Raw genomic sequence first — 12,590 nt, forward strand, 5'->3', positions numbered from 1 at the left:
GAAGAAAAAAACATAATCGTAAACGAATGCTAAACTCTGTTATCGCCACATTCTGCTGCATACAGACATCCAAATAAAATACTATACATGTGTGAAAAATTGTATTCGCACACAAATCTTATACCATATAAATCAAAATAATCAAAAAAAAAAAAAAAAAAAAAAAATTTCAACTCGATATAAATAGAGCCAACAACCAAGATATAAGCGTCATACGCAAAACACAAAAGTCAGCAAACAGTCAAAATTTTTCTGCTTTAGGGAAGAAAAGAAGAAGAAGAAGAAAAAGATGGAGAAAATAGTATACGAACAGGAGGAAGCGATTGAAAAAATCAACAACAAAAACAATTTGAAGGATACTCGTATAGATCCGACGATAAATCAAGAGATAAAGAAATTAGTAGACGAACAGGAGGAAGCGATTGAAAAAATCAACGAAATTTTGAAGTTAAATCCATTTAATGAGTTTGAAAATCAAATCAAAGCTAATGCAGACAATATAGCACTTTTGAGAGAAACTACAGAGCACGAAGATTCAAAGGCAGCAGAAGTAATGAGCTACGTAAAGAGTGTGATGAAGAGCAAAGGCATCCAACACTGGATGGTAACTGGCGGATTTGCTGCTTACGTACTCGGTAAGACAAACACCTTCAACGATGTTGACGTTTTCTACTTATCAGACAAAGGCGGAAGAACACAAATCGAAGATGATAACTACTATCTCAATATTAAGTTGGATCTTGTTGCTGTACCACAGGGAGAACTATCAATGTGGAATTCAATAGAGTTCTTCTCTAGAATTCTCCTAAGCTTCGACTTATCAGTGTGTCGCATTGGTCTATTTATACACAAGAACCGAAGACTGTATGTGATGAATCTTACTGATTACACAGTGTGCTATGCACCTTTTACTCCGAAGTCAGCGCAACGTGAAGAAAAGTATCGAGAACGCATGAATAATGCAATAAACTTTGTTAGCGAATATGAACACGACCTATACGCAGCTATCACACGTCTAGCACTTCAATCTAAACTGGATTGGACCACTTTGTTTTATCATAAAAATGGAAAAGAAGTTGATGAATTATCCAGCGATGGAGAAACAAACGATGAAGCTCCGAATAACACCAGCAATGAAACTATTAACTCGAGCGATGATGACAATTAATAACACACACATTTATATTTCATATATTTCTTAAACTTTATATATTTTTCTTATATTTCTAACTTTATATATTTTTCTTATATTTCTTAAAACTTTATATATTTTTCTTATATTTCTTAAACTTTATATACATATTTTTACTGAGTGATGATGTGATGTAATTAATACACACCCCCACACACACACACACACACACACACACACACACACACACACACACACACATATATATATATTCTTTCATATTTTTTGTAACCAATAAAAACAACGAACATTCAAATAACTGTTTAAAGGAGGTGGGATAAGGGGAGGGCTAAGACAGCCCCAAAGAATCAGGGGCGCACCCCGCCTCTCTCTCTCTCTCTCCTCTCTCTCTCTCTCTCTCTCTCTCTCTCAGCTTAAACACAAATTTCTCACAGTAAACTCACACCCAACTGTCCCCGACCTACATTCACTCACAAATAGAGTGTTATCAGCAAAAAGCCGGCAGCAGGCCGGTCACCGACCCACTCCACCGCGCTTAATTCATTATTCAAGGTCAAAACACTTTACACTTTTTATCATCAACAACAACAACAACTCACACGTCCCCACAAATCAATTCCTACAGTGAATAGCTCACTGTGTGTATACACACAGTGAGCTTTCACTGCAACAATGGATTTGACTCATAGTAGTAGTAGGAGTAGTAGCAGTAGTAGTAGTAGTAGTAGCAGTAGTAGTAGCAATAGCAGTAGCAATAGCAGTAGGTAGTTTATGGACATTCCGAAATTTAAATATGCGCGCCAACAAACATTTTTAATATCCCCGCCATCAATTAACCGTCACATTTCAAAACACTCAAAAGCTTTTTCACACACACACACAAAAAGCTTTTTGAGCTTTTTGGTTCGAAACTTCGCTAAAAGCTCTTTTGAGCTTTTGAGCTTTCTGAGAGCTTTCGGGTTCGAAACCCCGCTGTTACACAAAAAATTTGACGCAGAATGCCCATAAACTACCTACTTTAACCAGAACTGCCCGTAGCCGCTTCTCCGCGCTCAGCTTGAGGAACCTCTGGCACCTCTTTAGAGGGTGGATCCCCCGGCAGACTCGGCACCGATAGGACTGCGTGCCTCGAGTCCGCCTGCTCTCCAACACTTGAGCGTTCTGCTTACGCGGAGCCATTGTCTACGGATGTCGGCGTTGGATCATGAAAGAAGAAAAAAACACAGGAAGATGTTTTATAATGGAAAGATTCGGGCCTTACGGACTACGGACAACGAAGTATGGATTACTGGGTAGAAGTTTGGGGAGCCTCTCCAGGAAGGAGAACAATTTTGGCTACTGGACGCCGGACAATGCCGCGCGCCGTCCGGATGTCGACTACGCGGACATTGCCATCGGCTCCAGGAAAGACGGAGTCGATTCTACCGAGTCGCCACTCATTTGAGGGCAGATTGTCGTCTTTGATGACGACCATGTCCCCGACACGCATATTCTCGGTGGGACACTTCCACTTGTTGCGCTTGTGGAGCTCTTTCAGGTATTCATCCTTCCATCGAGCGCGGAATTGCTGATGGAGCGCTTTCAAGTGTTGCCACCTGTTTAATATTGTCTTAGATTCTCCCTTTACTTCGGGCTCCACTATGGATAGAAGAGGGCCGCCGACAAGAAAGTGCCCTGGTGTCAACGCTAGAAGATCAGTGGGATCCTCTGACATGGGAGATAGCGGTCTGGAATTTAGACAAGCTTCAATCTTCGCTAGCAGAGTGGCAAGTTCTTCAAAGGTGTATTTCCGCGTAGCTGTGCATTTATAAAACAATGCCTTGAAGCTCTTGACACCAGCTTCCCATAGGCCTCCCATATGGGGTGCTCCTGGCGGAATGAAATGCCAGTCGAGCTGCTGATGACTATACGCATCAGTCACAGACTCTTTAACGGCCTGGAGAAAATCTCGGGACAGTAATGTGGCAGCGCCAACAAAGGTCTTCCCATTGTCCGACTGCACTTGGCGAGGACACCCTCTTCTGGATACGAACCGAGCGAATGCCGCAAGAAATTTCTCGGTCGTCAGATCTGAAGTAGGCTCCAAATGGATAGCCTTGGTGGAGAAGCAAACGAAAACCAACACATACCCTTTAGTAATAAGGCAGGCTCTGCCAGTGTAATTCTTTATGTCGAAGGGCCCTGCGTAGTCCATACCCGTGTACGTGAATGGGCGGGAGAATGACACTCGTTCTCTTGGCAAATTTCCCATCATCTGACTTTGCAATCGCTTTTTGTAGATCACGCAGACCTTGCAGGCATTGATAACTGCCTTCACCAAGTTTTTGACTCTCGGAACCCAATATCTGGAACGGGTGAGACGTACCACCAACTGATTACCCCGTGTAGCGTAATGAGATGGGTGAACTTTACCAGAAGCCGAGAGAGTGAACATTCGTACGGGAGGATTATCGGGTGTCGTTCATCGTAACGCAAACTTTCAGAGGCTGTGACACGGCCACATGCCCTTATCAGCCCCTCCTGATCTAGGAAAGGGTTCAAGGAGAGGATCGAACTGGACGGGGGCACCGGAAGCTTCTGACTCAAGCAGCGATACTCGTTCGTTAAATACCTGCGCTGAGTGCAGAGAATCATGAGCCGCTCGGCGGCGACAAGTTCCTTGGCCTCCAGACGGATCTCTGAAAGCGGCGATTGTTTCTTGCACCGATTGATAAAACGCTGGACATACGCGAGGACCCGCAACGCTCTATCCAATTTGGAAAAACGATCAAGGAAGTCTTCGTTCGGAATATATGCTACGTGGGCTTTGACTGCTCGCTTTTCGATCTCGGTCACGGGAAGGTCGGTCCCCTGGCTAGGCCATTGGCTGCGTGGCTTTTGCAACCAAGTGGGTCCATGCCACCAGAGAGAACTACCGACAAGCTCTGGAAGGGCTACCCCTCGACTAGCCAAGTCAGCGGGATTATGTTCGGATTGAACGTGTGACCAGTTGGCTACCTCTGTGGACTGAGTGATCTTCGTCACTCTGTTGGCAACGAAAGTAGTCCAATGGCAAGCTGGTTTTGCTAACCATGCCAACACAATGGTGGAATCGGTCCAGCAGTGGAGACTCGAATTCAGCATCGGCATGCTGGGAAGGATCGCTTCAGCCATTTCGGCTAGCAGTAAAGCTCCGCACAGCTCTAGGCGAGGAAGCGACACAGTTTTGACTGGCGCAACACGCGTCTTGGCGGTGAGCAGGTGTACCATCGTGGTATGTCCCATCTCTACGCGCACGTAGATCGCAGCGCCGTAGGCTTTCTGCGAGGCATCACAAAATCCATGATGCTCTAAGCGGAATTCTGGGCGAAAGGAAACCCATCTTGGAATCCGGACCTGATCAAGGACCGAATAGCTCTGAAGAAAACTGTGCCACCTTTGGCACAACTCCGATGGCAGCTTATCGTCCCACCCCAGCTCCTGAAGCCAAATCTCTTGCATAAAGATCTTGGCACACACAACAAATGGAGCGAGCCAGCCTGCTGGATCAAACAGTTTGGCAATTTGGGAAAGCACCTGGCGTTTTGTGGGGGAGATTTCTGTGGGTAGATCTGGGGGGGACGAAGAAAAACTCATCGGACGTCGCTCTCCACCGTACACCGAGAGTCTTGGCTGTACTTTCAGTGTCGAGATCCAGGAAATCGCTGTTCAGAAGATGACCGGCTTGGATATGAGCTAACACCTCTTTGTTGTTGGACGTCCATTTTCTTAACGGAAAGCCCGCGGAGTCTAGGGCACTCTGTAACTCCTTTATTGTGAGCTGAGCATCTTCAGCAGAGTCAGCTCCCGAAAGGACATCGTCTACATACATTGCATTACGAATGACTTTGCTCGCTCTTGGATGGCTGAGCTGCACGTCAGTCGCCAGCTGTTGTAGGACTCGTATCGCCAGGAAGGGCGCACAATTAATCCCGAAAGTTACCGTCTTTAACTCAAAATCTCGAATGTACCCCTCGCTGTTTCGGAATAGAATGCGTTGGAACGGGGTATGCTTCGGGTCTACCCAGATCTGTCGATACATTTTCTCGATATCGGCACTGTAAACGTATCGGAAATATCGCCACTTCAGAATTTGAATGGTCAGATCGGACTGTAAGACCGGGCCAGCATGAAGGATATCATTTAGACTGACCCCATTGTCTGAAGGGCTGGAGGCATTGAACACCACACGAAGCTTGGTGGTCGTACTTTCCGGCTTGAGCACGGCATGATGCGGAAGATAATAACTCGCAGAATCATGGGTAGGAAAGACCTCTTTCATGTGGTTGAGATCGAGATATTCTTGAATGACGGTATCGTACTTCATTTTCTGTTGGCTGTCCCTTTTTAAACGCTGCTCGTTTCTTAAAAATTGAGCCAACGCGAAGGATCTGGAGTGTCCCAGGGCGGACTTTACGTTCTCTGGATCACGGAATGGAAGGTGTACGATATATTTTCCACTAAAGTCTCTCGTGGTTGTCCGGAGGAAATTTTCCTCACAAGCCAAATCGGAATCTTTTGCCATTTTTATTGGCAGATCCTCCACCTCCCAAAACTTGGTGAGAAGTTGATCCAGGTTTAAATCAAATATATGGGAGATTCGAGTGGAGAAAGCGGAAATTTGCTCTTGCCTAGCAGCTGGTATTGGTCCGGTAAGGATCCAACCGAATATGGTCTCTTGACCAAGAAGAGAGCCACAGACGTTTGCTCGGGTGCCGCTTAGGAGTATGGAAGGCAGCAGATCAGCCCCGATTAACACGTCTATTTGTGCACTCTCATAGAATTTCGGGTCTGCCAAAGAAAATTCGGGAAGTTCCCGTAGGAAATGCTGCGGAATTGAGCAGGACGGAAGTTGACCAGCTAATTGCGGAAGGACATACGCCGTCGCGTCTAGTTGCAGGCCAGGCTTGGTCGGAGATCGAATGAAAAATTGGCAGAGCTTTTTGGACTCTGCTGCCAGTGTTCTGATGAGGCAACTTAATCAAGTTGAACAGCCGCTCGGTCATGAATGTTGCCTCCGATCCAGAGTCGATCAAGGCACGAGCCTTGAAGGTTGATCCCAAATGGCAAACGTCAATAATGGCGGTGCCCAGCAAGACGGATCTATGACCCGTGGCAAGATAATTTTGCACCGTGGAGGTTGCGGCACTGGTAGTCGCTGGAGCGGTCGTAGTTGGTCTTGACCTGGGCGAAGAAGTTGAAGTTGGAGTCGAGAGCGTTGGAGACGCGTTACCTCGATGGAGAAGCGTGTGATGGCGGCCGCGGCACGTGAAGCAACTATGAGTGCTGTCACAGTCCCGTAGCTGATGTCCTCGTGCAAAGCAGTTCAGACACAGCTTTTTGCCTTTCATATACGCGGACCGCTCATCGACAGACATCCGGAGAAACCGTGCGCATGTCCGCACTGGATGGTTTTCTCGATTGCACAAGTCGCACCCTCTACCTCTGGGTACTACTCTTGCTTCAAAGGAGTGGATTCTGCGTGCCGTGGAATTAGAGGCTGCCGCTCTGGGCTGAGGCTGACTAGAGCCTGACGGACGGACATCATCTATGGCCTCTAGTGTCCTGTGACGCTCAGTGAGGAAGTTATTTAACTCCTGCCACGTGGGAACATCGACCTTGTTGTGGAGCGACTGCTCCCAGAGGGAAAGTGTCAACTTTGGAAGTTTGGAGGAGACCATATAAACTAATAGGCAATCCCAATTGTCGGTGCTAATATCGCTCGTTTCTAAAGCGGTAAGGCAACTCTGGATGGTGTCTTGAAGCTCTCGCAAAGCTGGCCCAGATTCCTGAGTGATGGACTGCACATTGAACAGTATTTTCAAATGACTGTTTACTAACAACCGTTTGTTTTCGAAACGCTTAGTTAGGTTATCCCAGGCTGAGCGAAAACCATCGTTAGTTAAAGGCGACTTTGCCACAATTGTGTGTGCTTCGCCACTCGTTTTGGAATTCAGGTGGAACAATTTCTCGACCGGCGTCAATCTTGGATTGTTAATATAGATCGCCGTGAAAAGGTCCCTAAACGTCGGCCAGCGAAGATAATCGCCGGTGAAGACCTCGGTATCACACGGAGGTAGCCGACAACCTGAAGGAACGTAGGTCTGGGACGGATCAGCTTGTGTTTGGGGGGTTCGTGGAGCTTGCGCAATAAGATCCTCTATATTCGCACCACACCTTTCGTAGACGCCGTAGCAATAATTATATTTCGCTCGGAGAATTGGCAAGCTGTCAGCTGCACTGTCTCCGGCTGAAATCAGGCGTACATTGCACTCATCGTACTCTTTTTTGATGCGCTCCCACAATGCTCGGACCTCTTCGCGTCGGATATTTAGCATGGACATGCTCGGGGGAGTCGGCGACGGAGTGTTGCATCTCGCTTCGAATTCACTGAGTCGATCTGAAACCTCAATGAATTGATTCAGCGCAAGATCGGACGCAGCTAGAGCCATTTTTGTCTCGGAACGAGTGAGCCTTGCTTGGGGAGAGGGAGTCTTACTGGAAGGTTTAGGTGTGGGCGGCTTGACAACAATTTTCGGAGTTTTTGTTGGTGGAATGGGAGATTTTTTATTCCCACCTTCACTGGACATGCCAAAAAACGAACCCTCGGTTGGAAAACGAGTGTACTGGTCGTGAGAAACAAATTTTAGACCTTTGTTGCTGGAATTGCACTCTTGAAAAAAATTTGTATTTAGCTGACTTGTGGAATTTGTCTCGCTAGAGGGAGACGGTCTATGGAAGCGACGATAAATTAAAAAGGAATATATGCCCAGTGAAAACGGGGTATATTTAATATGCACAGGAGCGAAAAAAAACCCAGAATAATTAAATAATATTTATTCTTAATGTTATTAAGAATATTATAATTAGTATATTTATAATTCGGATATGTGGTTATTATTTTGTGTGGTATTTATTTACTTTATTTTAGAAAATAATACCAACTGTGGTAAAGACAAACAAAAAACCAAACGGGTAGTTTATTCGAAGAATGGAAGTTAATTATTTATCCAAAAATAATTTATTTGCAAATATTTAATTTCTGAGCTATCAACAAACGGTGTGCCGTACGGAGTGACGTTCACACTTAAATTTTTTGGAACCAGACAAAGAAATAAATTTTATTTATTTTTTAATTATTGTATGTTGCTGGACAAAAAAAACAAATCAAATAATAAAAAAATTAATTTCCAATTATTTTGGTATTTTTAATTTTAATTTGACTGGAATATTAATTATGTGTTGTTATTGGAGTTGGAATTTATTTAATGCAGCTCAGAAATAATTTATTTTATCTTTGGAAAAATTTATATGTTTAAGACCTTGCACTGGATGTCGTGCAACGGCTCCCTAATGGGTATGGGTGTATATGTGTATATTGGTATGCTGGATTTGGATATAAGTGTATATATGTATATATGTGCGTTTGTGCAGTTCGCGCTCACGCCAAAAAATGTTGGAAATAAAAAACACACTGGAAACCAACAAAGTTTTCCTTGTCGGTGGTGGATTGTAATTATTTATTTTATGCTACACGGAGGCCGACGGAAAACTTTAAATGTTGGTATATTTTCGCTGTAGGAAGTAGAAAATATGTATGATGTATATGGAATATATTTGGATAATTATGTATGTATGTATTTTTATTTTTGGCGGAAAATTTTATTAAAAAATATTGCCGGCGGGTATGTGTTGAGCTTTCGATTTTAATTAAGTGGACTGTATTGCAAGAAAAGGTGTGCAAAATATTTAGCGTAGGACTGCAGTGAAAAAAAACACTTTGAAAATGGGGGCCCTTTTTCGGCAGAACACTTGGAATTTTTTCACAGAAATTATTTCTTCACTGTTCACTTCGAATATTTTGCACACTTTACACTTGTCGTTAAATTTTGGATTTTTCACTTTTATTCAATTTCGGAATTTGCACTTTTATTAAAGTTTGCAATTTTAGCTCTTTATTAAAGTTTTGGAATTTTGCTCATTTGATGTATGTATACTTGTATGTACATACATATGTGTACGGTTTCACTTTGATGTACGGGCCAAAGAGGAATTGGAGGAATATGGCGGCACGATCAAAGAAAAACGGAAAAATGGAATAGATCTTAATAATTGCCGTTTTCGGATTAAATCGGACTTGGATTTTTAGAAAAAATCATGCAGAAAGTCAAACGAAACAGTGTTTTCGAGTGGCTGACTGCAGACCGGCAAATTAATATATGTAGATCTTCGTACTTATCTTGAGCAATTTCGGGCGCTGATCGAATCTGGCTCGATTGGATCAAAAAATGAAGTGGCGGGGCGTCCTTCTTGAAGGCAGCAAAAACTCCTGGTCTGTGACGGCTGGGGGTGTTAGCTGTGGGGGCAAGAAATAACACACGACGATCGCGAAAAGTAAAAAGACTAGAACTTCGATTATGGCGCGGACCGGCCGGGCGTTTATTTCATGCGTTGACGTATTGGAACTAATTTAAGCTATTCTAAGCTAGGCGCTTGGAGGCGCAGCGGAGACTTCTCGCGCTCGGGAAGTGGAGAGCCTGGACGGCCGAGCGCGACATGCTCCAAGCTTCGGGAGAGGGAGAGTGCGGTGTGGGGAGAAGCTCCGGGAGAGGGAGAAGCCTGAACACTTATTAATGATTTAGTAAAATTGAAATCTTTTTGTAAATGTTATTGTTCTTCGTTAAATTCGTTTAAAACTCATAACTAAATTAAAACTAATTAATGAAAAAAATTTTTATACGAATTCATTAAATGTTTCTCCATTATATAAATGTAAAGAATATATTGAAAAAAAAATGTTATATACAACCTCAACTCATATGGGACTACCCCTGAATTTAAGCATATTAATTAGGGGAGGAAAAGAAACTAACTAGGATTTTCTTAGTAGCGGCGAGCGAAAAGAAATCAGTTTAGTACTAAGTCACTTTGTCTATATGGCAAATGTGAGATGCAGTGTATGGAGCGTCAATATTCTAGTATGAGAAATTAACGATTTAAGTCCTTCTTAAATGAGGCCATTTACCCATAGAGGGTGCCAGGCCCGTATAACGTTAATGAATACTAGATGATGTTTCCAAAGAGTCGTGTTGCTTGATAGTGCAGCACTAAGTGGGTGGTAAACTCCATTTAAACTAAATATAACCATGAGACCGATAGTAAACAAGTACCGTGAGGGAAAGTTGAAAAGAACTCTGAATAGAGAGTTAAATAGTACGTGAAACTGCTTAGAGGTTAAGCCCGATGAACCTGAATATCCATTATGGAAAATTCATCATTAAAATTGTAATATTTAAACAATATTATGATAATAGTGTGCATTTTTTCCATATAAGGACATTGTAATCTATTAGCATACAAAATTTATCATAAAATATGGCTTATAGTTTATTTAAATTAAAATGCTTGCGTTTTAACACAAAATAAATGTCATTAATTTGATAAAGTGCTGATAGATTTATATGATTACAGTGCGTTAATGTTTCGGAATTATATAATGGCATAATTATCAATGATTTTTGTGTTTATTATATGCACTTGTATGATTAACAATGCGAAAGATTCAGGATACCTTCGGGACCCGTCTTGAAACACGGACCAAGGAGTCTAACATATGTGCAAGTTATTGCGATATAAACCTAATAGCGTAATTAACTTGACTAATAATGGGATTAGTTTTTTAACTATTTATAGTTAATTAACACAATCCCGGGGCGTTCTATATAGCTATGTATAATGATATTTATATTATTTATGCCTCTAACTGGAACGTACCTTGAGCATATATGCTGTGACCCGAAAGATGGTGAACTATACTTGATCAGGTTGAAGTCAGGGAAACCCTGATGGAAGACGAAACAGTTCTGACGTGCAAATCGATTGTCAGAATTGAGTATAGGGGCGAAAGACCAATCGAACCATCTAGTAGCTGGTTCCTTCCGAAGTTTCCCTCAGGATAGCTGGTGCATTTTAATATTATATAAAATAATCTTATCTGGTAAAGCGAATGATTAGAGGCCTTAGGGTCGAAACGATCTTAACCTATTCTCAAACTTTAAATGGGTAAGAACCTTAACTTTCTTGATATGAAGTTTAAGGTTATGATATAATGTGCCCAGTGGGCCACTTTTGGTAAGCAGAACTGGCGCTGTGGGATGAACCAAACGTAATGTTACGGTGCCCAAATTAACAACTCATGCAGATACCATGAAAGGCGTTGGTTGCTTAAAACAGCAGGACGGTGATCATGGAAGTCGAAATCCGCTAAGGAGTGTGTAACAACTCACCTGCCGAAGCAACTAGCCCTTAAAATGGATGGCGCTTAAGTTGTATACCTATACATTACCGCTAAAGTAGATGATTTATATTACTTGTAATATAAATTTTGAAACTTTAGTGAGTAGGAAGGTACAATGGTATGCGTAGAAGTGTTTGGCGTAAGCCTGCATGGAGCTGCCATTGGTACAGATCTTGGTGGTAGTAGCAAATAATCGAATGAGACCTTGGAGGACTGAAGTGGAGAAGGGTTTCGTGTGAACAGTGGTTGATCACGAGTTAGTCGGTCCTAAGTTCAAGGCGAAAGCCGAAAATTTTCAAGTAAAAAACTAATGACTAAATAAATATATATACAAGCCAAAAATAATATACTTGAATAATTTTGAACGAAAGGGAATACGGTTCCAATTCCGTAACCTGTTGAGTATCCGTTTGTTATTAAATATGGGCCTCGTGCTCATCCTGGCAACAGGAACGACCATAAAGAAGCCGTCGAGAGATATCGGAAGAGTTTTCTTTTTCTGTTTTATAGCCGTACTACCATGGAAGTCTTTCGCAGAGAGATATGGTAGATGGGCTAGAAGAGCATGACATATACTGTTGTGTCGATATTTTCTCCTCGGACCTTGAAAATTTATGGTGGGGACTAGAATAATGTAGGTAAGGGAAGTCGGCAAATTAGATCCGTAACTTCGGGATAAGGATTGGCTCTGAAGATTGAGATAGTCGGGCTTGATTGGGAAACAATAACATGGTTTATGTGCTCGTTCTGGGTAAATAGAGTGTCTATCATTTATGGTGGTTACTTGTTCCCCGGATAGTTTAGTTACGTAGCCAATTGTGGAACTTTCTTGCTAAAATTTTTAAGAATACTAATTGGCTCAAACCGATTAGTTCTTATTAATTATAACGATTATCAATTAACAATCAATTCAGAACTGGCACGGACTTGGGGAATCCGACGGTCTAATTAAAACAAAGCATTGTGATGGCCCTAGCGGGTGTTGACACAATGTGATTTCTGCCCAGTGCTCTGAATGTCAAAGTGAAGAAATTCAAGTAAGCGCGGGTCAACGGCGGGAGTAACTATGACTCTCTTAATGCCTCGTCATCTAATTATTGACGCGCATGAATGGATTGACGA

The 12,590-nt window shown here is 42.6% G+C and overlaps 1 pseudogene; it reads right to left on the minus strand.

The window, feature by feature from the left end:
• Positions 1–2,847: 2,847 nt before the first annotated feature.
• LOC122319942 lies at positions 2,848–7,765 on the minus strand (annotated as a pseudogene).
• Between the last annotated feature and the right edge of the window lie 4,825 nt (positions 7,766–12,590).

Source organism: Drosophila ficusphila, unplaced genomic scaffold (genome assembly GCF_018152265.1).
Source record: "Drosophila ficusphila isolate 14025-0441.05 unplaced genomic scaffold, ASM1815226v1 contig_309, whole genome shotgun sequence".
Taxonomy (NCBI): domain Eukaryota; kingdom Metazoa; phylum Arthropoda; class Insecta; order Diptera; family Drosophilidae; genus Drosophila; species Drosophila ficusphila.